General features: G+C 43.8%; 1 long non-coding RNA gene across 2 annotated transcripts in view; it reads left to right on the top strand.

Moving 5' to 3' along the window:
* Window positions 1-12,275: 12,275 nt before the first annotated feature.
* Window positions 12,276-25,398, top strand: part of LOC137644825 (uncharacterized) — a 38,823-nt gene continuing 25,700 nt past the window's right edge. The window contains exons 1-3 of one of the 2 annotated variants that reach the window (XR_011045200.1): window positions 12,276-12,475; window positions 13,010-13,804; window positions 14,184-14,271. This is a non-coding gene — a long non-coding RNA (uncharacterized lncRNA). Of the gene's footprint in view, window positions 12,476-13,004; window positions 13,805-14,183; window positions 14,272-25,398 lie in introns of both variants that reach the window. The other variant, XR_011045199.1, reaches the window with a different exon arrangement.

Here is a 25,398-nt window from a genome sequence, read left to right as displayed (position 1 = left end):
CAGAACTTACCCTCGCAGCAGGGGTGTTGGGATGCTTAAACGGGAAGCAATCGAGTTTTTTTTTTTTTCTTCCGCGAGAGAAGCGGAAGTCAGACAAGTCACATAGAATCCTAGCTCTTCCTCTGGAATCTGACGCACTTTCACGGAGGAAAGACTTTGTCCTCGTTGAAGGACGCAAAATCTAGACTTGGTAGTCACCAGTCAATATGTCCAAGACCTTTCAGGAGTTGTATGTTTTCTAATAACTTATCCTGCAGTAAATGATGTTCGCTGGAAGTCTTTTCTTTTCGAAAGGAGGCGACGTGTCAGTACCAGAATCGTGTAAGAGAGACAGTTCTTCGGGAGAAAAGGAGCTCAGTTTGCTTCTGTTCACGCTTCTTCTCCTTCCCCAGTTAGGGGAAATGTCTAGTACTTTCTTCTGAGGTCTAGCGACTTCTGTTGACGGTATCTCACAGCATTGGATACGTTCAGTTTGCGCACAAGGCGCGCTTGAAATGTCGTAGGGACTCTCCCAGGTCGTTCACAGGACTGCGGTTGATGATCTCTCCCGGCCTTAGCTCACGCTTGAGTTGGCGCGCACGCTACCCCGCGAGTGTAGGTTTGGTCTGAGCTAAAAGAGGTTAATTTCATCTGTTTAGCGTTTACGATTCTCGGAGTGGAGGAAATTTTCTCCTAAAAGAGTCTAAGGACTACCATAGATCAAAGAAATGGTTTTCCGATTAGTGTCAGAAAGCATAGTTCTCCTATGCTCAGTAACGCTTCCTCGCAGAAATATGCTCGTGTTACGAGAAGCGTTAGAGCGGGTGCTTGTAGCAGTCTGGTCTCTCTTACGGCAGACGTGGCGCAGACAGTCACAAGTTCTGGTCTCTCCCTCACGCAGTCACAGACTCAGACGCCAGTCTGGTCGTGTGTTGGACATTGACAGTCAAAGTTGATCCTTTCAAGTTTTCCCATCTTCACGGTCTGTGGGACACGCGACTATCACTCATGCGGACGCATGCTACACGTGGACTACTCTCGGCAAACAGTTCAATCTGAAATCCTAAACAACCTAGCGCATGTGTCAGCCTGGACATATGCTGGATAAGGTCAGTCAGGGTTTTTTTTCCCGCATCATGATAGACTAACAGTTACGTCTTTCCGCCATTGACCAGACGCTATGCTGTCGCCTCCACGCAGCACGCTGTAGATTTACAACAAGCGGGACGCACATAGAGCGCTGTATCCACACGACAAGGTGAACGCATACAGCACGCTGACACCTTATGGCAGTGCAAGCACATGCGACATTATGGTCGCATGCTAGACGCATACAGTCAAGTCTTTTTTTCTCACAGCAGTATAAACAGACTATTCTCCCCTTCGTCTCTCTCTGGCCTCGCAACTAACGCTCCCTCACGTCAAGCTTTGGCTTTAACTACGTTGAACAATCGCTGGTTACACACGATCAGGTCTTAACCTCACAGTATGAGGTTCACGTTGTTGATGCTTCTTTTCAACAAGCCTAGCTTTAATATTGGTTTCTTGCAACCGATATGGACGCGTTTTGGGAGGCGGTTCTAGATCCTGACTCACTCTCACGACATGTTGAGCGTAGGCAGCATGCTGGAACCATACTGGACTCATGCTGGGTGCATGCTGGAAGCATGTCATTAGTCCTTTTCCCCATGTCAGAATCACGAACGCTTTATTTTAAACCATCAAGCTTTAGGTCTAGCTGCCTCCAGTATTTCGGAAAACCCCCAAGATCTAGAGGGTTGTTCGAAGGAGACAGCTGAGGCTATCGCTTGTACAAAGGACATTAGCCTCAAGGTTTTTCAACCCAATTAGGAGTGTTTTATGGAGTGGTGTAGAGCTAAAGCTGACTCTTAATTTGGTAACCCTAACACAAGTGGCCTATTTCTTCTTAGACCTTCGAAGAAAACACATTTTTTCCTCCTAGACCATCAAAGAGTACAGGAGTATGCGGGCATTTGTCTTCAGACGCAGAAGATTGGATCTATCAAATAGAGACATTATAGATCTTCTCGGATCATTTGAGATGACTTGGAAGTGTCGGCAAGATGCGGCAGCCTGAAATTATAGGGGTCGTTTCTGGAATTTCGCATTTGTGACAGATCCGAGCCTTTGCACTTGGTTTCTTTTTAAGGCCTAACTTTTGAGACTTTCTGAGTAAGTCTACCATAGTTGAGAGTCAGTGAAGTTCACTCTTTTAGCAAGAACATGGACTTCACAATGGTTAAGCCATAGGCGCCGTGCAACCTGGATTCTCGGTCGTTAACAAACTTCTTTCTCATCCATGGCCTACATCTTTTCAGGATCACTATCCTCTCGAATTTGGTTTGTGAAGGGCTGAGAAGAGTTTTTTGCCCAGTTAAAACTTAAGTTTTATTGGGACAGGACCATAGAAATAAGTCTATTCATGACTCTCTGGTGCACGGTCAAGAAGCCTGCGTTATCGATGTCTAAAACACACTATCATCTCGTATAGACTTTAATTACAAAGGTTCTTTCACACGGTTGTGTGACAGATCATAAGATGTCGAAAGTAAAGACTCATGAAGTTAGAGCTGTAGGAGCTTCTGTAACTTTTAAACTAAACTGTTCTCTGCAAAGCATTGCGTATACAACCTAGTGAAGGGGTAATCCTGTATTCGCCTTGCATTACTTAGACCGTATTGTGTCTCTTTATGAGACTTCTACGTTTTGGGATCACTCGTAACGACGAGTGCAGTAGTAGGTGAAACATCCACCACTACATTTCGCTAAATTCCTAGTACCCCTGTTCTTCTCTTGGAACTGTTATGTTATGTATATTTTTTATGATTGTACATGAAGATTGGTCGACAAGTCTTCCGCAATCTTTGATCTAGTCAGGTGGTTATTTTGTTCCTAGAGAGCGCCCGGAACAAGGGTATTAGTTGAGGTTCTGTCATGTAATAGGTTATTAAACCGTTTGACAGCGCCTAGAGATCATCAGCCCCCTGGGTGGACCACTGGATCTCCTAAGGATAGCAGACAAAATGAGGCAGAGCATTGCTGTCAGCTTCCTTATCAGGTGAGAACTGTTCAAGTTTTATATGTAACTCTTAAGTGAATTTCCAATTGTGCAGCTGTCTCTGACCCGCCACCAATGGGTGTCAGTCAGCCATTATATAACCAGCGGGTAAGTTTTATATTTAAAAATGATATTTTCATAAAATAAATTTTTGAATATACTTACCCGCTGGTTATATAAGTTTAAAACCCACCCTCCTCTCCTCTAGAGACCATGGGGCATGGAAAATCTGAATTGGTTGGGTATAGTTCTACCTGTAGTACCGCAAGGGCGCTAAGGTACACCTGGCATATCTGCCGTAAGGGAGTTGTCATTGTTTTGATACTACTCCCCTACCTTGCTGCCCTCCCCTGCGTAAGTGGTTGGCAGGTCCTCAACACTCCCGAGTGTTTGAATACTCGAGTTAGTTATAACAGTTCAGCTCTTTTGAGGAATTCTCATACAAGGAAGGTGACTTATTCCCCGAATAGTTCATGTTGTGCAGCGAAGTTATGAATTTTAATTCATCACAATTTTGTTTTCTACAGATAGTAGCAACATAGAACGCAAGGCTGATGGCTTAGGCCACTCTGGTCAATATCCTGTGCTTCATGTGGCAGCTCGTGAGCTGCCCATGTTATGAGGTAGCAGTCGTTGCCAACCTTCAACTTAAACAAGGCTTGTTGAGGGGAAGCATAGATTGCTGCCAGGAGGTTCGCCTCCAGAGGTTGGAGAACCTTCCCTTACGAGGAAGTGTTAACCTTCTCTGGAGTTGGGCTGCCTCTCCTTCTGATGGAGAGCTTCCCCACTTCAGCCGTCCAGCAACCTTCCCTCTTTCGGGAAGAATTGCGGACAGCTCAACGAGTTCTGCTACTGCTATCTCGTCGCCGAAGACTGTGCTTCTTCCCTTGAGTGTGGAAAAGCAAGTCCAAGGCTTATTCCTCCTTTTAGGGGAACTTCTCTCTCTCGTTTGAGAGAGATTGTTACACCTATGTCTTTTTCCCATAGCTGGGAGAAAGTTTTTGGCAATATCCTTCTTCGGGAGGACTTCTCTCTCGTTTGCGAGATAGTTTATTCAGTGACATGTCGTACAGTGGCAGAGCTTTCTCTGATGTTGGTTTCCCCTTCAGGGGAAAGTGTCTCGTTCTCGAGAGAAGACTCTGGGCATCGGTGGTCCCCCCTTGCGCTTATGGTTCTCCTCAAGGGGGGGAGAAAGTCTTAAACGTTCTCATTCGGGAGAAAAAAAAACTCCCCTGCGGAGGAGTTATCTTAAGAGCTGGATCAGTCTCCCCCTTGGGCGGAGTCTGCTCTGCGTTCCTCTCAGGAGGATCCTATGGTGGAAGGGTTTGTGACCCCTCTCCAGGACGTTCTCGTGCTGGGAGGCGACGTAGTTTTGAACCTGCTGGTTCTCCTCGTGGTGATTGCAAGCCTTCGTGCTCTCATGTTGATCCTGCAGGTTCTCATGACCTTAAGAGTCCTTTGGGCCTCCGCCATGCTATACTTTTGAGTTCACGCGACTTGGAACCTTTGAGTTCTCGTACCATCAGTCACGCTGACCCCTCGGTGTCTTGTGACAAGGAAACTTTGGTTTCCCTTTGCGCTACCCTTTCTGGGTCTCGCAACACAGGTTACCCTGAGCCTTCGGGCTCTCGTGCCTGTAGTCACGCTGACACTTCGGGGTCTCATGACCGAGAAACTTCCCATTGCGCTGACCCTTTGGGGTCTCACAACACAGCTACGCTGAACCTTTTGGTTCTTGTACCCTCAGTCAAGCTGACACTTACTCTTATGACGAGAGTTTTCGGACTCTCGTATTGAGCGTTCGCACGACCTCAGCTACGTTGAACCTCTGGGTTATTGTAGCAAGGAGTTATCTCCTAAACACGTAACCTCTAGGGGTTCACGCGATCACGCAGAACCTTATGGTTCTTATGAAGTTTGTCACCAAGAGTTCTACTTTTAAGACAGTTTTCGGACTCTCGTCGCGTGAAGCGTTTGTGCGCGCACCACCAACTTGGCTCACACGGCCAACTTGGTGCGCGCAACCATCACTGCATGCGCGCCCTTCTAGGCGCACAATCTGCGCTATGTTGAAGTGCGCTTGTGGCCATCTCGGCACGAGCGGTCAACACTGTTGATCTCTCGGGCGCGCCCATCCCAACAGGAGTTAGTGATGAGGTTCATAGCCACGAGAGTTCTGACAGCACGCAATCGTGGTTCGCGATCCTCTGTTACTCCCCCCAGGATTCCCACCTCTAGACACAGCTTTTCCCCCCGCTTTGTCACGCGATAGAACAGTTGCTAGATGCTCTCCGAGCGCCGGCTCTTGACTTTCTCAAGTCTCGGTCAAGAGAGGGTTCTTGCAGTTTAACATCCTCGCAGAACCAAACCCGCCTCTCTTCGGTGGCTCCCTCGTCCTCAGGCAAAGAACAGTTTTCCCTTTTTTGGTGGCAGGAGGTAACCCTCCTTAAAGGAGACACCCCCATCACTCTCCCCAGTCTCATAGGCCTCCATCACTGCAGAGTCAGAGACTAGATCTTATCCCTAAGGGTAAGCCTGTGCCGATCTTGCCTGGCGGGAAGCCTCCCTCAGGCAAGAGGGCTGAGAAACCTGCCGAGGTTCTTAAACCTTGAGGGATACCTGCTGCCTAAGGGTTTCAGTCACCCTACAGGTACCTATGTCATAGTTCCTTTGGGTTCTGATCGTGCTTCTGGTCGCGTGAACCCCTGTGGGTTCACACGACACGATTCCTGAAGATTCCATCAGGAATAAGCGACAGTGTTCCTGCGGGTTCTCGTCACAACAATCCCTTAGGGTCGCACAAAATAATCACGATCCCTTAGGGGCATGAGAAAGGAGTTAACTAAATAAATTCAGAACCTCTAGGTTCTCGTGGCGCCAAATCTCTCGATTCCTGCAATCCAGAGTTTGTCTGATAACTCTATGATCGACCTCCCCCCATCCCGTAGGATCTTCCAGCGTAGCGTGACTTGTTACGTCACGTTACACTCCCAGCTGATCACTGTGAGCTGGGCTGGTCCTTTCGTTTTCGAATGTACCGAGTCGTCTTCCATCCACCCTTCTACTTTGAGTGGTTGGGTTACCAGGCACCTTGCGATATTTTCTTGTCATCGAGAAACCTTCAACTTCCAGGACGGAAATTAGCGGAGAACGAAAAATTCTTTTCATTCCAGTTCATTTCCCCTGTCAGGCCTTGCCTGAATTAGACGCTAGTTTGCTCACTAGCGAGAAAGTGTTCAATGGCAACTCCCTTTTCGGGAAACTAAAGTTCCTGTGAAGTTTTACAGAACTTAAATGGGTATTGTTAAAACTTCATAAAGGCCGTAAGCCTTCCCGGAGCATGCGCTCTAGCCTAGACAAAACCGTGAGGTTGTCATAAACTAGGGTTCTACTGTTTGATTGAATCAGCCGCTACTGTACAGTCATTGTACCTTGGGTACGACGACTTACCGTTTAACATGACAGGCTTCTGAGACTCTTTATTCTACCCTTACAGGGTTATTGTCTTGAAAAATTAGTTCAGAAGGAACAGTGTTAGCTTACATTTTAGAATGATGGCAACAGCGTGGGCAGCTTTGCATTAAGGTTACGAATGTTCCAAACCCCGCCCACGTGTAACCAGATGTCCTTGTCTGTATGAATGCTGGCTAGCCCACTCCCTTATAGAGGAAGGCAAACCAAAGGAGAAATGATCGCCTCTATAACTGTATATTTTGGTTGACAACATGTCCGCTCTTATTAAAAAGATTATTACAACCAGTCAACGTTAAAAAATTCCTTGGGCAATAACGTTGTGGTTCGTCGCACATACATTATTCCCTCGACCGGATTCGTAGCAAACGATTCCTGAAGGCAGAGATTACACATGCGCTAGCGCAGACAGGCAAATACATATGCGTGCAAGCGATCTTTCTGCCAATAGGGGCTATATACATCTTGCAATTAGAACTCTGTTCTATTAAGTTGTATAGCTATATCCCTTACTGAAACCAGGTTATTCAGTACATTACTTGGCTACTTTCCTGTAACCAGACATACGTCATTTACATTCTGCCTTGTAGGCATTGTTCCTTTCTCCTGATCAAAAGTCTGTCTCCTAAAGTGACTTTGTCCGGAAACTTCTCATTAGCATATTAACATTAAATATAAAAGCTAGTTTACCTATTGGAGACGGAGAAGTACGAACGTTTTCGTCCTATGGAGGAGGAATCTCAGTTACAAACTTTTTCAACGTTCTCCAACTGGGTTCCGGACAAGACTTTAAGTCGAGCTACGCATGTATGCTTGTCATGCTCACAGTTTGGTATTACTTCTTCGTAGTAGACTTATGCTTATTACCCATCCATCAATAGATTGAAGATTCATCTCAATTTCCTCTTGGGGTTGGTTGGATGCGTTTGGTAATTACCGTCCGATCTCCTGTGTGGAAGGCGATCTCTATGCTCTTATAACATAAGCTGTACTGATTAACTGGTTTGGGTATCGGTCTTATTCGGCCAACCACACTAGATTGGTGGCTGTTGGAGGCTGGACAGGCTCCTCCCCTCCATTGCAAGAATGTGCAAATAGTTGCAGGTCTCGCATCACCTCGATCCTCTGTTTATTGACACACACACACACACAACCCGTTGGATGAACCGCGGATGGTGGGTGACAGACGAGAGCTTCTGCAAATAGGCCTATTTTCTCATCTCCCATCTGGATCTGATGCTCTCTAATTCATCAAGAGAGGGGGGCTGCCATATGCCGCACCAATCCATCCTCATCTGATGGCCCGATTCAGAAAGGTACCAGCTTTCACCTCAGAGAACCATCTAGCAGTAGGAAGCCTCAGATGGACAGAGGACAGCTAGATGCCTGCATCTGGTCGCATTATTCCTGGTACAGGAATGTGCTTGCAGATAATCTGAACAGACCACTCAGATACTGGGCTCCTAGTGTCTTTGAATCATCTAGTATCCAACAAAGTCTTAGCTTTGTGAGGTCCCTGACTGTGGTCATGCTTGCAATGGCCCTGAATTTCAGGCCCTCGAACAAGATTTATTCCAAGATCGGTGGAGCAGCTTAGAGGTGTACGCTTTTTCCCCCATTCGGTCTGGAGAAAGTCCTCAGCTAAGTCAGGATAAGCTAAATCTTATCAATGACTCCAATAGCTTCGCTATGGCATCCCGCAAAATGGTTCCTGTACCTTCTGCAGCTCCCGACGGAGTTCCGAGGGATCTTCCTCCACGACGCGATCTTCCAAGTAGCCACATGCTAACACTTTCCTAAGCCATAGCATTGCTTCGACTTCATGCCTGGGATGGTCCTACACCACCTCTCTCAGGTTTGCAACGAGTTGCGGAAAAGATGTCTAGGCACCTCACACTTCAGCGTTGGCCTTCCAGGCGAAGTGTTCGGTCCTTTGTAACTGATGTCGTGGAAGGGGATTCTCCCCCATTGATACCTTTACTTATACAAAGTTTTAGATAACTTGTCCTCTGCGGGATATCAACCTCCTCCTGGGAACGCGTTTCGGATCCTTCAGTCCCTGAAGGCCCCTCTCTACGAACCTTTATGCCAGGCAGCAGATAGCTTCCTTACTTGGGCTTGACCAAGAGAGTTAGTGTGTTGTATGATCCATCTTCTGATGTCTCCTACTCTAGGAGACAAAGTGAAGTAATCCTCAGCGGCATCCCTGAGTCGATTGCCAGGACTCAAAATCCGAGTGTGCTGTACCCTTGGTACAACCCATTTCGGATAGTCTTCATTCGGTAATCGAAGACCCTTCTACTGGGGTTTTACCCAGTGAGGAGTCTGTGGTGTTACCTTAAAAGAACGACACCAGCTCACCCCCGTGTGTCGGCACTGTTGACCAGCACGGGGAAGGTGAAGTGTAGGATCACAAGGATTTCTTTCAAATTTGTATTTCCTATGTAAACTATAAAAACTTGAACAAAACAAGATGTAGAGAAATAAGATAAAATAGTGCCCGAGTATACCCATAAACAAGAGAACTCTACCCCAAGACAGTGAAAAACCATGGTACAGATGGTGTGGCACTACTCAAGACTAGAGAACAATGGTTTCATTTTGGAGTGTCCTCCTCCTAGAAGAGCTGCTTGCCACAGCTAAAGTCTTCTACTTTTACCAAGAGGAAAGTGGCCACTGAACAACTACACTGCAATAGTTAACCCCTTGAGAGAAGAAGAATTGTATGGTAATCTCTGTTGTCAGGTCTATGAGAATAGATGATAATATGATTGTAAAGAAAAGGCCAGACTATTTGGTGTAAGTGGCCAGGTGACATGTTGAATCCCAGGCACAAGTCCATAGACTGGGGCTCTTGGACTTTTAAGTCATATCTCCCCAAAGTGGTGGCAGGTAATGTATCAATGTTTGGATGTTAGGCTATAACTTCCAACCCCAGACATTGCAAGTTTTATTTTCATGATTGGATAGGTGTGAAGGATAACTAGAGTTTAATAAGGATAACAAAGTTCTTAAAACTACTAGACAATCTCATGTTAAACTGAATCTAGGTTGATATGTTGGAGGGGAAGTTAGAAGGCTGATAAAGTGGCGATACCTAGTTTCAATTTTTAATCGGGAGCCATTGTCGGGAGAAGGATATGTAATTTGATTTTTTTCCTTTTATTCTATAAAAGTTGAATACTTTCTCCCTATACCAGATAGGAAAATTGTCAAGTGTGTTTTAAGGAGAATCTATTTTAGTTCATGCAAGTTCATGCTCATAAGTTAAAAGGAAATAAAACTGTCTTGACCTTTGTCAAACTTTCTTTTGACATTTTTCAACCAGGTTTTGGTTTAGGCATTTTTACCACCACCATCAAAGTTGGAAGTAATTTGTTTTACCCTGTTTGTGTCTAGCTTCCTGGCCTTAAATTTAATCGAGAATAATGAAACTTGCAGGAATTAACAGTTGTGTGAAAAGCTGGAAATTGTCAAATTTTGGAAGGTCAAAGGTCAAGGTCACTCAAGTAAATGTCCAACTCGTATAATCAGCCATAAGTTTAGACATCGTTGTCACAGGCTTCAATCTTGGTTCATAATTGAGTGTGTGAAAATACTCCCAATTAATACATTTGAAGGTCAATGGTCCAGCTCAAGTAAAAGGTCAAGAAATAAGCTGCTGCGACAAGAGGTCTGCACTCTACTGAATGCCCCTCTCGTTGAAAATTTATTAATCAACTCGAAAGTTACTTGTGCAGGTGTAGAATTTTGATTGATCATTACTTCTCTTGCAAGTTACTTATGTCCTTGTTTCTTTCCTCACTGGGCTATTTTTCCCTGTTGGAGCCCATGGGCTTAAAGCATCCTGCTTTTCTGACTAGGGTTGTAGCTTAGCTTGTAATAATAGGTAATACAATATATCAAATTGTTTAGTAACCGTATGGTTTTTATTTTAACTCTGTCCTACTACAGTACAGTATAGGAAAAATTCCAGAGACATGATACAATACTCAGTACTCTCTAATCAATGAACAGGCTTTTAAGTGTTGTCAAATTGCATTTTCTAACAATTGTCAAGTTCAACTTGGTTTATATAAAAAATGGAAGAATAATCATGATGAATGTTTATAAAATGGTAATGTAGATTAAAGCAACTGGTGTCTGGTAATTCATTGCTTAAATAAAGCCCTTTTTGGATGATATAGCAATTGTTAACCTTATTTTGTGAAAATGATTATTAAATGTACTGTACATCAATTCTCAAGCAATTTGTTTTCTTGCCTAATTTAAATGTTTCAGTTTTGGGTCAGTAAATCAGTGTTAATTTGATTGTTTGCATCTTGATGAAATTGTTCCAGTTCCTGTAGTTTTCGAGCATCGTTTATTCTGTTATTTGAAATAAAACATCTGGAGAAACAATTGCCCTTGTTTAGTTTTTTAAAATGCATTTTAAACTACAGTATGGCATTTAAGAAAATATACTAGGTTTTAACATAGGAGTAATGAGTGAACCCTTGGAAAAAATACGCTTTAGTGAATATGTCGGGGTCTTAATCCGAAAACAAAAATTGCCACTTGGCAGTTTCTGAATAAATACTTCTGGAGTTAGACATGCCGGTATTGTTATCATTGGAGACCATCTGAATAAGGCATTTGCTTAACTGTATTTCAGGGTGGTTTAAGAAAGTTGTCCTATTTATAACAAAAGATATACAAAATATTGAATATATTTAAGCACTCGAATGAATTGGATTCCTGTCTTGTAACTTCTTTGAATAGTGTACGTGAAAATCCTGTTGGGAGTATAGTCCGGTACATTTTATGCATGCAATGGAGTAAAAGTATCCTTTGCACCAGATGAACAATGAATGAGCGATGCAGTAGCTGATGTGTGTTATCTATCCTCCATGTCAGTAGGGTGGTTCTATAAACGTTTATTTTGGTTATAAAGGGCTGGGTTCAAGACTTTCTAGTTTAGCTAAGTATAGTAAGTTTCGAAAGAAAGTCGGGCTTGATGTTTATTGGTCAGAATTTAGCAGGAACCTAAAGGGGGTTATCATCTATTGGTGAGAGTTGCTAAAAGGCAGGGCTAGGGGGGGACTGAACTTTTTTAATAGAGGATGTAATTGGTTGTTGTAGAGCTTAGATTAAAAAAAAATAAGTAATTAATGTAAATTCATTTTTGTTTCAGAAAAAAAAATCATTACTTGAAGACCTAGCCTGATTGTTCCCATTCAAGTCATTTCAATATACACTATTAAAGTTGGTTCAATACAATTCAAGTTATTAAAGTGAATTGGCATAAGTTACGTCAGATAAATGAAAATGCCAGTTTGTCCTTAATTACTTTGGTAAAACTAGATGAAGATTTTTCTTTCAAGTAACAAATTTGAAAAGGAACACTTTCTGGGTCCATTTGTATGCGTCATCATTGCACTAATTTGGAAGGGACTCTTTATACTTCAGTTATCAAGTCATAAAATAAACTACTTTTAACCCCGTCAAAGCTGTAATACGCAAGTTTGTGCTTTTTTATTTTGTAATTTAAAATTTGAAAATTTATATTGCACGTTATGTTATTTGAAACATTTTTCTCACATAAAAGAAATTATCCATAATATATTACTGGAAATAATGAAGTATGAAAATTTGCCTATAAAGTATAGTTATCGATAGAACAAAAATTCCATCTTGAATGGTACTGTACAAACTACTGCAACTTAGTTCCAAAAAATAAGATTATCCACAAAGCATCATCATAAAGATAATGTAAATTAAATGAGAATTTGTTAAATAGAAAAACTTATTCTTTATGTATCCAATTATATTAATTTAATGGTAGCTTGGGTTATATCGAATCAATTAACATATCGAAATGACTTGATAAGATGGGCTGTATAATGAAGACGGGTAGCGGTGTCAAGAGGAAACCTACAGTTCCTGGCGATTTTGAGTATTTTCAAGGTAAGATTTTGGGTTTGGAACAAACGCTTTCTAACGGTTTTATCTTTGATCAGTGTAATGGTTGGTTGGGTTTGATGCCAACATATATTGTATATAGGTCTTATAAATCCAATCATTTTAAATGAGTAAATATTCAAGAAACTTTATTAAGGTCCATATGTTCTTGACTGTTATATGGCTTATAAATTGATAAAATTTCATATTGTGACTGAAATTTCTCGGGATGAGAGAGAAATTGGTGGTTGTGGTTGGTAGTAAGGTGAACTGTTCTTTAACCATCCTAGGTCGTAGATTCTAAAAAATGATCCTGAAAACCTTTCAAAAACTAAAATTTCAAACCTGAGAATTTAAGTACGGAATCTTCTGTACGTTAATGCACTAATCCACAGCTTTTCATTATTGTCCGGTAACTGCATAACAAAGTAAATTATTTATTACAGTTTGTTCGTAACAAGATTTCTCTAAATATTGTATATTTTTTTTTTTTTTTTTTTTGGACATATAATCAATGTGTTCATATTTGTTTCAGAAAAGGTATCTCTTGATGACCTAGGCTGTTGTTTCAATTTATCATTTCAATATATCCTTTAAGTTGGTTCAATACAATTCAAGTTATTTTTGTGAATCGGCTTAAGTTCTGTTAGGTCAGATAAGTTACGTCAGTTTGAGTCCTTCGTTACCTCGGTAAAATTAAGAGATTTTTCTTTTAAGTAACAAATTTAAAAGCAACAGTTTGTCTATTTGTATGCATATCATTGTACGAATTCTGAAGGAAGTAGAACTACTTTCAACTTCGATAAAATACTTTTTAGAAACTTGGTTTTTATCTTTTGAAATTTCAGATTTATAAATTCATTGTTATTTGAAATGCATTTTTCTCATAAAATGAATTGTCCTTAATATTAATTAGTCCAGAAATAATAGTAATGAAGTATGAAAATTACTAAGTATTATTATCGATACTGAAAAATGTATCCGAATGGTACTGTACAAACTTCATTCAAGTTCCAAGAATTAAGTATCCATATAGTATATCATGAAAACTATAAATATAACGTAAATGAAATGAGCGATTTGTTAATCATCTCATACACCTATTGACGCAAAAGGCCATACCACGTTGAAAACACCGCTTCTCATCCGATTTGTTAAACAGAGCATATTTTTTATGGATTCAATTAAATAAATTAAATATTACGTTGGGTTGTATCGAATCAACTAAGATATTGAAATGACTTCACAAGACATTAGCTGTAGGCTACGTAATAAAGCCAAAGCAGCTGTGTCAAGAGGAAACTTGGGATCCTAATGATTTCTAGTATTTTCAAGGTAAGATTTTGAGTTTGGAGTAAAAGCTTTTTCATACGGTTTTATCTTTGCAAAATAGGATAATTTCTAATGGTTGGTTAGGCTTAATACCTACATAGCTATGTAAATATTGCTTATAGATCTTGTGTACAGGTAGAAAATTTTGAGATGGGAGTATGTTGATACACTGTACTTAATACTGTACACTGTTCTTAACCAAAATTGTCAAATTTAATCATTTAAGCTCATCCTTCCAAGAATTTTATGAACATATAACTTCATGGTATAGAAAACGCAATGTCTATTTCTGATGTAACTGACATCATTAAAAGCTTTCTATTAAAGGGAAGTTAATAGAAGTTCCAGTGTCCAGAAATTATTGGATATTAAAATTTTACAGATGTGACCTTAATTCGCCATATACTGCCGTCAATGAAAACCAAGGGAGAAGTCAATATTTTGTCAGTGGACCCCGAGAAATGTTTAAAGTAAGTCAGATAATTTTTACATATCAGGTATTTGGCATTTTCATTTAACTGTTGGTTCATAGAAAAATTGTCTAGTAGAATAAAACAATTATAAGAGGAATATTTAATCATGTATGAAAGTCAGATTTTTCATATTTTGATTGCTTAAATTGGGATTTTCCATGGTATCAGAAGTAAGAGTACAGGATTCAAGAAATCTGTAATTAGAATGCTGAATCAATTTTGTTTAGCAAACTTGGCACATTAATATGTACAAGTATGGACTTGACAAGGTATTGCTCATTAAGCGTAGACCAGATAACATGTTGCAATGAAATACTGTATTTGTTGCCATAAAATTTTATATTTTTTTTTTTTTTGGAATAAGTTTTCAATTTATTTAGTAGGAATTTCTCGCTCTAAGCACTTCCCATAATCCTTTGTAAAATAAAATCTATTTTTCATTCACACACTTGGTCTACATCTTAACAGAAGAATTTTGCCCTTAATGGGAACCTACAAATACTGTGGATACTACTTTTAGTCTGTTAGCCCACTTAAAAATTCAGGATGGTGGCCATTTTTCAAGACGGGCAATATTGAATATACGGAAATATTGCTTTTGTAAAAAAAAAAAAAGTAAGTACTTTTCCTATTTGAATTATTTTAGTGTCAAATCATACATTTTACCTGAAGTAGAATTCAAATTTTGAACTATGGACCTATTCACTAGCTTCTTTGTACCATAATCAGTCCCTGATTCATAATTAGGGTAGATAGTGCCCATGTCACAGACACCATAATTCCAATATATCATTGGATGTACACTTGGATGCAGGAATTCCTGGTACACCTTGCTTTGAAGAAGTGGACTCTTTTACTTCCTTACTGCTCAGCAAGTAACCAAATTGATAGTGTAAGGAGAGATGGCAGAGGTGGTGGGCGGGGTTATACACAGGAACTGACAAGCAGTAAAGTTATGACAGGGTGCAATTCCTCATGTCTTCAGTCGTCTTCAACCATCTGGTTTTGGTCAAAAAGTCCTTTGGGAGGTTGGGGCGAGTGTTTAGAGACTTATCATAGACCTCTCATCCCTGAATGAATTCATCCTAAATACTATTCCAAACTATTCAAACCAGTCCATTAACTTAACGTCTGTTTCCCTGCTACTGTCCGGTAACTACCAGCTAATGCCAACACCTTCTAAGTTTCAATTGCTGAGTTCTCCAGGTGTGCTGAATCATTCCTATTAAAGGACTATGGTTTGTGGGTAGGAAAATACAAATCAACATGTGACATTTCTGTAACAACTTAACCTTACGTCTTGTGGAGTAGTAGCAGGTGCATCAACGCCCAGCTGCTCCAGATACTGAGCTTTTAAGTGAATTAAGCCTGCAAGTTGGAGGACTGCAGGACTCTCACCAGATCTTGTAGTCTCCATTTAGATATGACTATCTCTTAGAATGCCGGAGTGAGCATCCTCCTTGCTTGTGTTTTCCTGTTCCAGTCACTTGGAGGCTTTGAGGTACATCCTCTCTATTGTACAGGTGTCTCAAGTATACTAAATGCTACTTGAGCTCCAGTGTAATAGCATCTCCATTGCTGAATCTTGTAAGATGTTTTCTCTCCTTTTAAATTTTGGGGACATACAATAATTCTGTAATTAAGGTTCATCATCATAACTGATCTGAATTCAGAGGATGGAATTTTCTTCATCACATGTGAAAAACATTTTGCTTCCAAAGATTATTCTAAATAGCTTGATCTAGCACATGCTGCTGCTCTTTTTCTGGCTTTCCAATTTTGTGTTAAACTTTAGGAGACAACTTTGGTGATATTGTACCTTGTTCCTCATTTTCTTTAATGATGCCATCACCATCAAATGTAGCTAGAATCCGGAACAATAGGCATCTCATTAATCATATGAGAGGAATATCAGTCTCAATCGGCCATCACCATCAAATGTAGCTGGAATCCAGATAAGGCAGCTTGTTAATCGTACAGTATAAGAGGAATATCGGTCACAATCATTGTAGACCATGTAGTGACGTGAGCTCTTCACTCTTCTAAAAAAGGTAATACTTGCTGTTGTTAGTCCAGAATTGTCTTGGATCTGTTTTTCCATCTTGGTGGATGGTATTTATGGTATTACAGTGTAATTATCTCTAGTGAATCGAGGATGAGGGTTTATCTTTTTACCACCTTGATCACAATCATACCCAATTAGGTATATGGGATACAGCTAGGTTCAGGAATGAAAATATGACCTACACCTAACCGGATCATTCATCCAGTAACCTCTGGTCCCCTGTGATCTGTACGCCATCCAGGTAACCACATGGAAAAGTGTGTAAAGCAAAGCCCCGTTATCTTTGGCTCAGATATCGCACACTGGCATACCCTGTCAATTCAAGCACGGCTGAAAAACTAGAAATTTGTTCAACTACTGTACACGTCTACAGTAGATAACTGATATAGGGCTTTTGAGAGCATTTGGCACACAAATATTGATTAGGGTACGTTAAATAATTGTTCAGCTGATACTTAACTCCATACTGGTTTTCACAGCAGGTGTGCCATCCAGTGTGTCCTGGTTATGCATTGGCATTAGCTTTGCTGGGTCAAGGAATCCGGTAATAAGTTGTTGGTTACAGATTCAGATTCTACATAGGAAAAATAAAGTATGATTTGACACGATCATTTAAAAAGGAAAAGTAAAGTGTTCTTTTATTGCAAATGCAATTTTTCTCTATTCAATGGAGTCCATCTTGAAAAAATTTTTTAGCATCCTAATTTCCTGGTGGTTAATGGGTTTTATCAAAAAAGTGATTGCCAAAGTGTGTGCTAATTTTGGTGCTTATTTCCAGAAGTGAAAGTTTTAAATATTTAACTTAGCCGGTGAATATATATAGCTGCAACTCTGTTGCTCGACAGACAAAAAACTGTAAAAAAAACTCGCCAGCGATCGCTATACAGGTTGCGGGTGTGCCCATCAGCGCCAACTGTCGGCCAGATACCATACTCAATGTAAACAAAGACTCAATTTCTTCTCTGTCGACGTGTCGACGAGACGTACTTTTACTCGCTGTAGAACCTGGAGTTTTCTCAACATATTTGGTGAAGTACTTCATTTAGGTTTGAGGTTTCGCAGTGCAGGTGTTTTATCTTCATCTTAAATCTTGAACTCGTTTTGGATAGATTTAATTTTTGGTGACAGAGAGTATGGACTTTCTTTGACTTTTAAATGGCCGACCCTTCCCTTAGACGGAAGTGTGTTTAGGCTTTTAGTAATTATCTTATCACGTTATAAATTAATTATAGATTTTCCTCTATATATTTTTTTGGGCTCAAGCCATGGCGTCCTGATGGAAGGATCCTTTTTGGTAGCTTCCTTGGGTAATCACTACTAGGATTTTCCCAGAGAATTAAACCACAGGTTATCACAGAATTCTAACTTCTGGAGCGAGTATCCTAAGGGTTTCCCCTTAAGACATCGTGTATCAACAGGGGACACGCATGTATTAACGTGCCACATAGCTATCTACACCCCATATAGAGTTAACGCTTCAATATGGCGGACAGAGAGCGGCTGGGAGCTGAGCCGCAGCCAATCTAGATGTGGCGATATCGGTACTCGCGATGTAAACAGACGGACGCCATTGCTTTTGATGACGTCACGTCCGTCCTCATTCCTTTTGCTAGTAGCTCGCTCGATTGGACGTATTTTTCCCTTTGTGCGACTTTATCTGCTTGCATCCTCGCCATGTCTCAACCTTCAGCTTCACCTTCTTCTGGAAAGTTGAGTACAAAGGTTTAAGTATTGTTTAAATAAGCTCTGACCGTAAAGTAAATCTTACTTTTCGAGATATTTGCATAATTGTGGCAGAGCTTTGCCAGACCGGTCAGCGCCATTTTATGACGCTGCTGTTGCTTGCATGCCTTATTTAGTTAGCCGCAACAGCCTTACCAGTATATAAATTACTAATCAGCGCTATTAGTTATTTAGTCTTCATAGCTAGGAACTTTTATCGTGTTTTTGACGCTTTAGTTAGGGTCTTCGCTGACCCCATACCAGTAGGCTTTGATTAGCCCCTAGGCCAGTGAGCCTATACCAGTGTTAATGCATGATATTTCAGTGATCCTAGTGTTAGTTATGAAGATTTTGGCATTATTTTACAATACCATTGACAGTGATGCAAGTGTTTTTCGCCTTCAGGGACCATATAGGGGGTAGGTTATCTTGAGTGCCTTGCTAACCTAACCTTATGATAGGACCCCTATATGCTCTCTTCATCCCTAGCCCTAGGGCTTCCCTCTGGTAATCTTGTACCCTATTACATGTGATAGGACAAGACTCCTCAGAGTACTGTATCGCCTCCCCACCTAAGGGAATGACCCCTCCCTTAGTGTTGCGGGCCTTAAAGGTAGGATCACCTCCTTTAAGCTGAATCGGTCCTTGACCTTTTCCTTGCGATACGTCTTCTCCCTTCCTTGATTAGGGTCTAACAACCCTAATCCAGGTTAGGTTGGGAGGGCTGGTTTATGTACCTTGCTGAAATATACGAGTGCACAGTTTTTCAGTTGGTCCACCTACTATAGGTTAGGGTGAGCATCTCCCTTCCTAGGTGGCCGCTCTGGTGCATAACCCATCCTTTCTTATAAGAAGACCCTTTTCCCCCCCCAACCTATCTCTTGCCTAGCCTAACCTACCAGTAGGTTAGGCTTCATATGTCCCCTGTCCTACACTCCACCCTAGGCTGGAGTGCTGGACCCCGTGGTGCTCCCAGTGTTGTCCGCTCTGATACATAGACCCTCCATAGTGCTATGGAGTCAGTTATCATTTGGTCGACATGAAGAGTCTCCACCCATTCTTTGGGTACACCCTGTCCTCTCTTGGACTGCCTTAGCCCCCGGCCTTTGCGGCCCCTGCTTAGGATGATAGATTCACCTCTATCATGGTGGTACCTTTTCCAGAGGTGTCTTGACTAGGCTAATACAGCCTTGCCATCCCACCTCCATCTTTGGTGCTTGTCCCTTGCCGCCTCTACCCCGGCATTACCGCCGCTACGGGTGACTTCCTTATCCTTGCCGCCTTCCCCCGAGTGCCGGGGGATCGCCGCCGGCCGCTGGCTTACCGCCGTGGCCTCTCCATTCCCTCATAGCCTCGGCACACTGCCGACCCCTCCCGGAGTGCCGGCACTAGCAGCCGGCCTGGCCCCGGCTATGCTCCTTTATCCTTACCCCTGTCACCCTCCGACTGCCTCTGGCTGCCGGAACCGCCGCTCCTTGCCGGCGGCCGCCGCTACCGGCTGCCGCCACCCTGGCTTCTTTTGACCATAGAATGATCATTCTTGAATGCCAGAAACTCTGCTCGAGCGGCTTCCGGCGTGCCGGGGGTATGCCGGACCCGTCCGGAGGCGGCAAGATGCCTTGCACCCCTTCTCTCAGCTATCTTTACTAGCGATAGCTCCTAAAAACCGCACCTAGACGGCTTGTTAACGCGGACAAACTGGTACGGAATCGTACACTTTGTTCAGTTTTCACTCTGTCTTCTTGCGTGTTTCATCTTTCCAGCACGCTACGTGTAATTGGCACGTCTGGTTGCCGGAACCTTACTAGGATCTCATGATCCCCAGACTTTCTTGATAAGATTTCAAGCCTAGTCTATAATATGGTTATTCTAGATGGAATTCCCATTATCAAGACACCTTCCATGGAGGCCTACGGCCACCTGGGACTGTCCGATGCTACGGCAACCAGCCGGGTGGGTTACACGAGGCATGCGTCTGTCTCCTTTCACCCACCCTTCTGTGCATCACAATTAATTTATGTTAATATTAACTTGTTAATAATTAACTTTATATACGAGCCATATTATGACTCTACAATACTCATCGTCTCTTTCTTTTACAGGAGGAGTACGTCACGTGTGACCACGACTTCTGCGCGGTCCGTCGGCCACACTTCTATGGACACACGGCGTGTAGGACACACGCCCCTTGTGCTCACAAGAGAGGGGATCTCAAGTACTGGGGCCCCACCACCTGTTCGGTCTGCCAAGAATGCTTACAGAAAGCATTCTATGATTCTCCCTCAGCGGAGATTCGGGACACTGCTCGGGACAACCTACGCAAGTGGGTACGTGGCTTTCAAAAGAATGCCACTGGACCATACCTAGCCACAGAAGAAATGAGGTCTTTGCTGTTCCCAAAGGCCTCACCAGACTCAGTGGTCCCAGTCGAACAGATCCCCGTAGTCCAGATTACAGCGGAACCTGATGTTGTCATGGCTCAGTCCATGAATGATTGTCACCTGGATTCAGAACATGATGAACTCATGTCAGAGATCTCGGAGGACACCGAGAAAACCCTTATGGCCCAGGGTGAAGGGGAGGATGATGAAGAAGAGGACCGGGTAGTGTATACCGAGTCCGATAAGGAGGATGCCCCTCCCTCCATCCCCCCTTATACTCCTACACCGACGGAAGTGTCTCTCCCGTCTACGTCCTCCACCACGACTCCTCTACCTACGGCACAGGATATGATTCGGCTCATTGAATCCGTGATGGAGCAGAAGCTCCAAGAAACTCACCAGATCATTCGGTCGATGGGAGGTTCCAAGGAATCTCGCAAAATCTCCATCAAGGACCTCCCCGCATGCTCGAGCGACAATCCGTGGCGATTCGCCGAGCATATGGTCATCGCTGACGACAAGATCTTCGTCAGCGATAAGATCGGTTCCATACCCCTGGAAGAAGTGGAGTTCTTCCCCCGCTTTGAGGCGTATCCGGACTGTTACGTCCGTCTACGTTCAGAACCATCCTCAAAGGAAGAGACCGAACCGAAGGAGAAAATAGTGTTCGATCTCTCGAAGGCCCAGGCTATGCTTGCCAAAGCGCTTAAGAGCAGAGGCTTTACCTGCTCTGGACTTCCGGCTCTGAGCAAGAAGTACCCCACCTACGTTGCGCCCGATGAAGTGGTGATACCCTTCACGGAAAAGGCCTTCGCTGCCTGCCTTAAGGCTGTAGAAGAAGGGAAATCCTGCCCTGCATTGGAGGAATGCAGACCTTTCTCCGCAGCCACCCCGCCCGACACCAAACACTGGAAGGATGTGCAACACACCTTCGTGGTGGGCAAACTAGATCCTGACGTTGCTGGACGTCAGTTTAATGAGGACCTCCCCAAGCTAAACGATCACCTCCTTCGTAGGGAACAGGAAATGGAGAGGCTGGCAGCATCTCTCACTCTCCAGGTCCAGATGGACGTAATGGCTGGTGACACCAGAGTCCCTGACCATTACATGGTCCTTGCCAAATCTCATATGGCAACCTTAGTCAAGGATCTGTACCACTTCATGCGAGCTCGTAGAGCCTGCAGAGAATTCGTGTTCTCCAGTGCCACTGTCAGACACGAACCCCGGAAACTGATTTCCTCCAACATCTGGGGCAAGTACCTCTTCCCGTCTGATCTAGTGAAAGAGATCACAGACAAGGCCGCATCTGAGAACAGGAACCTTCTCAACAAATGGGGCATGTCTAGGAAGAGAAAGCCCTCTCAGGATGACGGTCCTCAGCCTAAGAGGAAGCAGTCGAAGCATAGACCCCAGCAACGTCAGCACAGACGTCAGTTTCCGGCACCCGCTACTCCCCAAGTGGCCGCTCAGCCGCCACAGACCTTTCAGTTGGTCCCACAGCCGGTTTTGTCCTCATCACCGGCCTTCAACCCCGCCTTCGAGCAGCACTCCACTACCTTTCGTCCCAAGGGTAGAAGCTCAGGCAGGGGTTCCGGCAGAGATTCCTCTCGCCGGCCCTCCAGAGGCAGAGGAGGACAGGGAGCTAGCGGCCGAGGCAGCAAGTCCTCGGGACCCCAGAAGCAATGAAGTGCTTCCGGTGGGAGGAAGACTCCGCCACTTCCAGGATCGCTGGACCTTCGACTCCTGGGCACACAGCATCATCAAGAAAGGTCTGGGCTAGAGCTGGGCGCAACCACCCCCAACCTTCCAGCAATTCTTCCAACGTTCAACCCCCCTCCTGGAAGAATATGTGCTAGACCTCTTGAACAAGAAGGTGATAAGAAGGGTGAAGTCCACAAGGTTCCAAGGGAGACTGTTTTGTGTCCCCAAGAAAGACTCAGACAGACTCAGAGTCATTCTGGACTTATCCCCCCTCAACGTATTCATATCGAACAACAAGTTCAAGATGCTGACTCTTCAACAGATCAGAACCCTCCTGCCTCGAGGGTCTTTCACGGTCTCGATAGACCTGGCGGACGCATACTGGCACATACCAATGAACCATCACGCTTCCTCCTACCTAGGATTCCGACTCCAACGGAAAAGCTATGCCTTCCGGGCCATGCCCTTCGGACTCAACGTGGCCCCTCGGATATTCACAAAGCTAGCGGACGCAGTAGTACAACAGCTCCGCATCCGAAACGTCCAGGTGATGGCCTACCTCGACGACTGGCTAGTGTGGGCGCCCTCGCCCGAGGATTGTATAGAATCCTGCAGAAAAGTTACCCAGTTTCTCGAACACCTGGGATTCCAGATAAACGCGAAAAAGTCTCGCCTATCTCCAGCTCAGAAGTTCCAATGGTTAGGCATCCACTGGAATCTTCAGTCACACCGCCTTTCCATTCCAGCAAAGAAAAGGAAGGAAATAGCAGGGTCTGTCAAGCGACTGTTAAAATCCAAACGGATCTCAAGACGCCAGTAGGAACAAGTTCTAGGCTCTCTACAGTTCGCCTCGATCACAAACCCAGTGCTTCGTGCACAGCTAAAGGATGCAGCGGGAGTCTGGAGACGTTCCGCATCCATCGCTCGAAGAGACCTCAAGAGACGGCTCCCAAGCAGACTTCGACTTCTTCTAAAGCCGTGGTCAGAAGCGAGGGCCCTAAAAAGGTCCCTTCCTCTCCAACACCCACCTCCATCTCTCAACATCCATACGGACGCTTCGTTGGAGGGTTGGGGAGGTCACTCCCACCAAAAACAGGCTCAAGGCACTTGGTCTCCCCTATTCAAGACGTTTCACATCAACATCTTGGAGGCCATGGCGGTTCTTCTGACGCTGAAGAAACTCTCCCCGCCCCCGTCGATACACATTCGCCTGACCCTGGACAGCTCTGTGGTAGTGCGTTGTCTCAATCGCCAGGGCTCAAGATCGCCCAAGATAAATCAGGTGCTCCTGACAATCTTCCGTCTGGCAGAAAGGAAGAAATGGCACCTGTCTGCAGTTCACCTACAAGGATTCCGCAATGTGACAGCGGACGCTCTATCTCGGACAAACCCGATAGTCGGAATGGTCTCTAGACGCAAGATCATTCTCCTTCATCTCTCACCGAGTCCCAGAACTCCAGATCGACCTCTTCGCAACGAGCGACAACCATCAACTTCCTCGATATGTAGCCCCGTACGAGGACCCCAAAGCGGAAGCGGTGGACGCCATGACCTTGGATTGGAACAGATGGGCCAAGATTTACCTGTTCCCTCCCACCAATCTTCTGCTGAAAGTCCTCTCCAAATTGAGAACCTTCAAAGGGACAGCAGCTCTAGTGGCTCCCAAGTGGCCCCGCAGCAACTGGTACCCCTTGATCCTGGAGATGCAGCCAACGCTGATCCCCCTCCCGGACCCAGTTCTCTCCCAGCAAATACAGAAGTCGACTGTCTTCGCTTCATCATCGAAAATCAAGGACCTTCATCTCATGATTTTCTCACCCTAGCCGCTAAGAAAAGGTTTGGGATTTCGAAGGAGAGTCTAGACTTCCTCGAGGAATACAAGACCGAATCCACGAGAAGGCAATACGAATCGTCTTGGAGGAAATGGGTCTCCTTCGTCAAGGCAAAGAACCCCTCGAAAATCACCATAGATTTTTGCATGTCCTTATTCATTCACCTTCATGGACAAGGCTTGGCAGCCAACACGATTTCTACTTGCAAATCGGCCTTGACTAGACCTTTGTCATACGCCTTCCAAATAGATCTGTCTAGCGACATCTTCAACAAACTACCGAAGGCCTGTGCCCGTTTACGACCGGCACCCCCTCCGAGACCAATCACTTGGTCTCTAGACAAAGTTCTCCACTTCGCCTCCAACTTGGACAATGATTCATGCCCTCTTAAGGACCTGACTCAGAAAGTTATATTTCTCTTCGCTCTAGCTTCGGGAGCCCGAGTCAGCGAAATAGTGGCACTATCTAGAGAAGAGGGACATATCGTTTTCAACGATTCAGGAGACCTCTCCCTCTTCCCTGATCCGACGTTTCTCGCAAAGAACGAATTACCTACCAAACGATGGGGCCCGTGGAGGATATGCCCCTTAAAGGAAGATGCCTCTCTATGTCCAGTAGAGAGCCTTAAGGTCTATCTTCATAGAACTTCAAACTTTGGTGGAGGCCAACTCTTCAAAGGAGAAACATCGGGCAGCGACCTGTCACTGAAACAATTGAGAGCTAAAATCACCTACTTCATTCGCAGAGCGGATCCAGACAGTACACCCGCTGGTCATGATCCTAGGAAAGTCGCTTCGTCTCTGAATTTCTTTCAGAGTATGGATTTCGAAAGCCTCAAGAACTATACAGGCTGGAAATCCTCGCGTGTTTTCTTTAAACATTATGCGAAACAAGTGCACGAAGTGAAACATTTTGTGGTAGCCGCAGGTAGTGTTATGAAACCTGCTCTGAACTCTGCTTAGAACAGTGAGTTATTAGGGACTCTTAACTCGTCGGGTGCCTATGTTGACCCTCAAGTGATACGTAGTGAAGCAGAAACCACCTTGTGCTTTCTTTAACTGTTCTTACCTCAGGTGAAATGTCATAGTAGATTACCACATGAGTGCTACATGCCACGTGCATGACGTGTGTTACATAAAGACTAACGTTCCGTAGAACGAGTGCCTACTAATACTTGATTCTTCCCTTTCAGACTCAAGAGCACGCCTTTATGACTATGTACATTTTTATCAATGTAAATGTTTTTTACTATTTATTGCATGACATGTATTGATTTACCTGCAATTATCTAATAAAATGTCTATTTTATTACTTGTGCGTCTCCCTTGCTCCTTTCTTACTATGAAATATACTAATTGTCATAGTTTTATTACCCTTTATTCTTGGTTAAGGAAAATGCCAGGATTTACTCCGGGCATTTATT

Source organism: Palaemon carinicauda, chromosome 8 (genome assembly GCF_036898095.1).
Source record: "Palaemon carinicauda isolate YSFRI2023 chromosome 8, ASM3689809v2, whole genome shotgun sequence".
NCBI lineage: Eukaryota > Metazoa > Arthropoda > Malacostraca > Decapoda > Palaemonidae > Palaemon > Palaemon carinicauda.
Note: the sequence above shows the minus strand (reverse complement) of the source record. Positions and strands in the feature narration are given on the sequence as shown.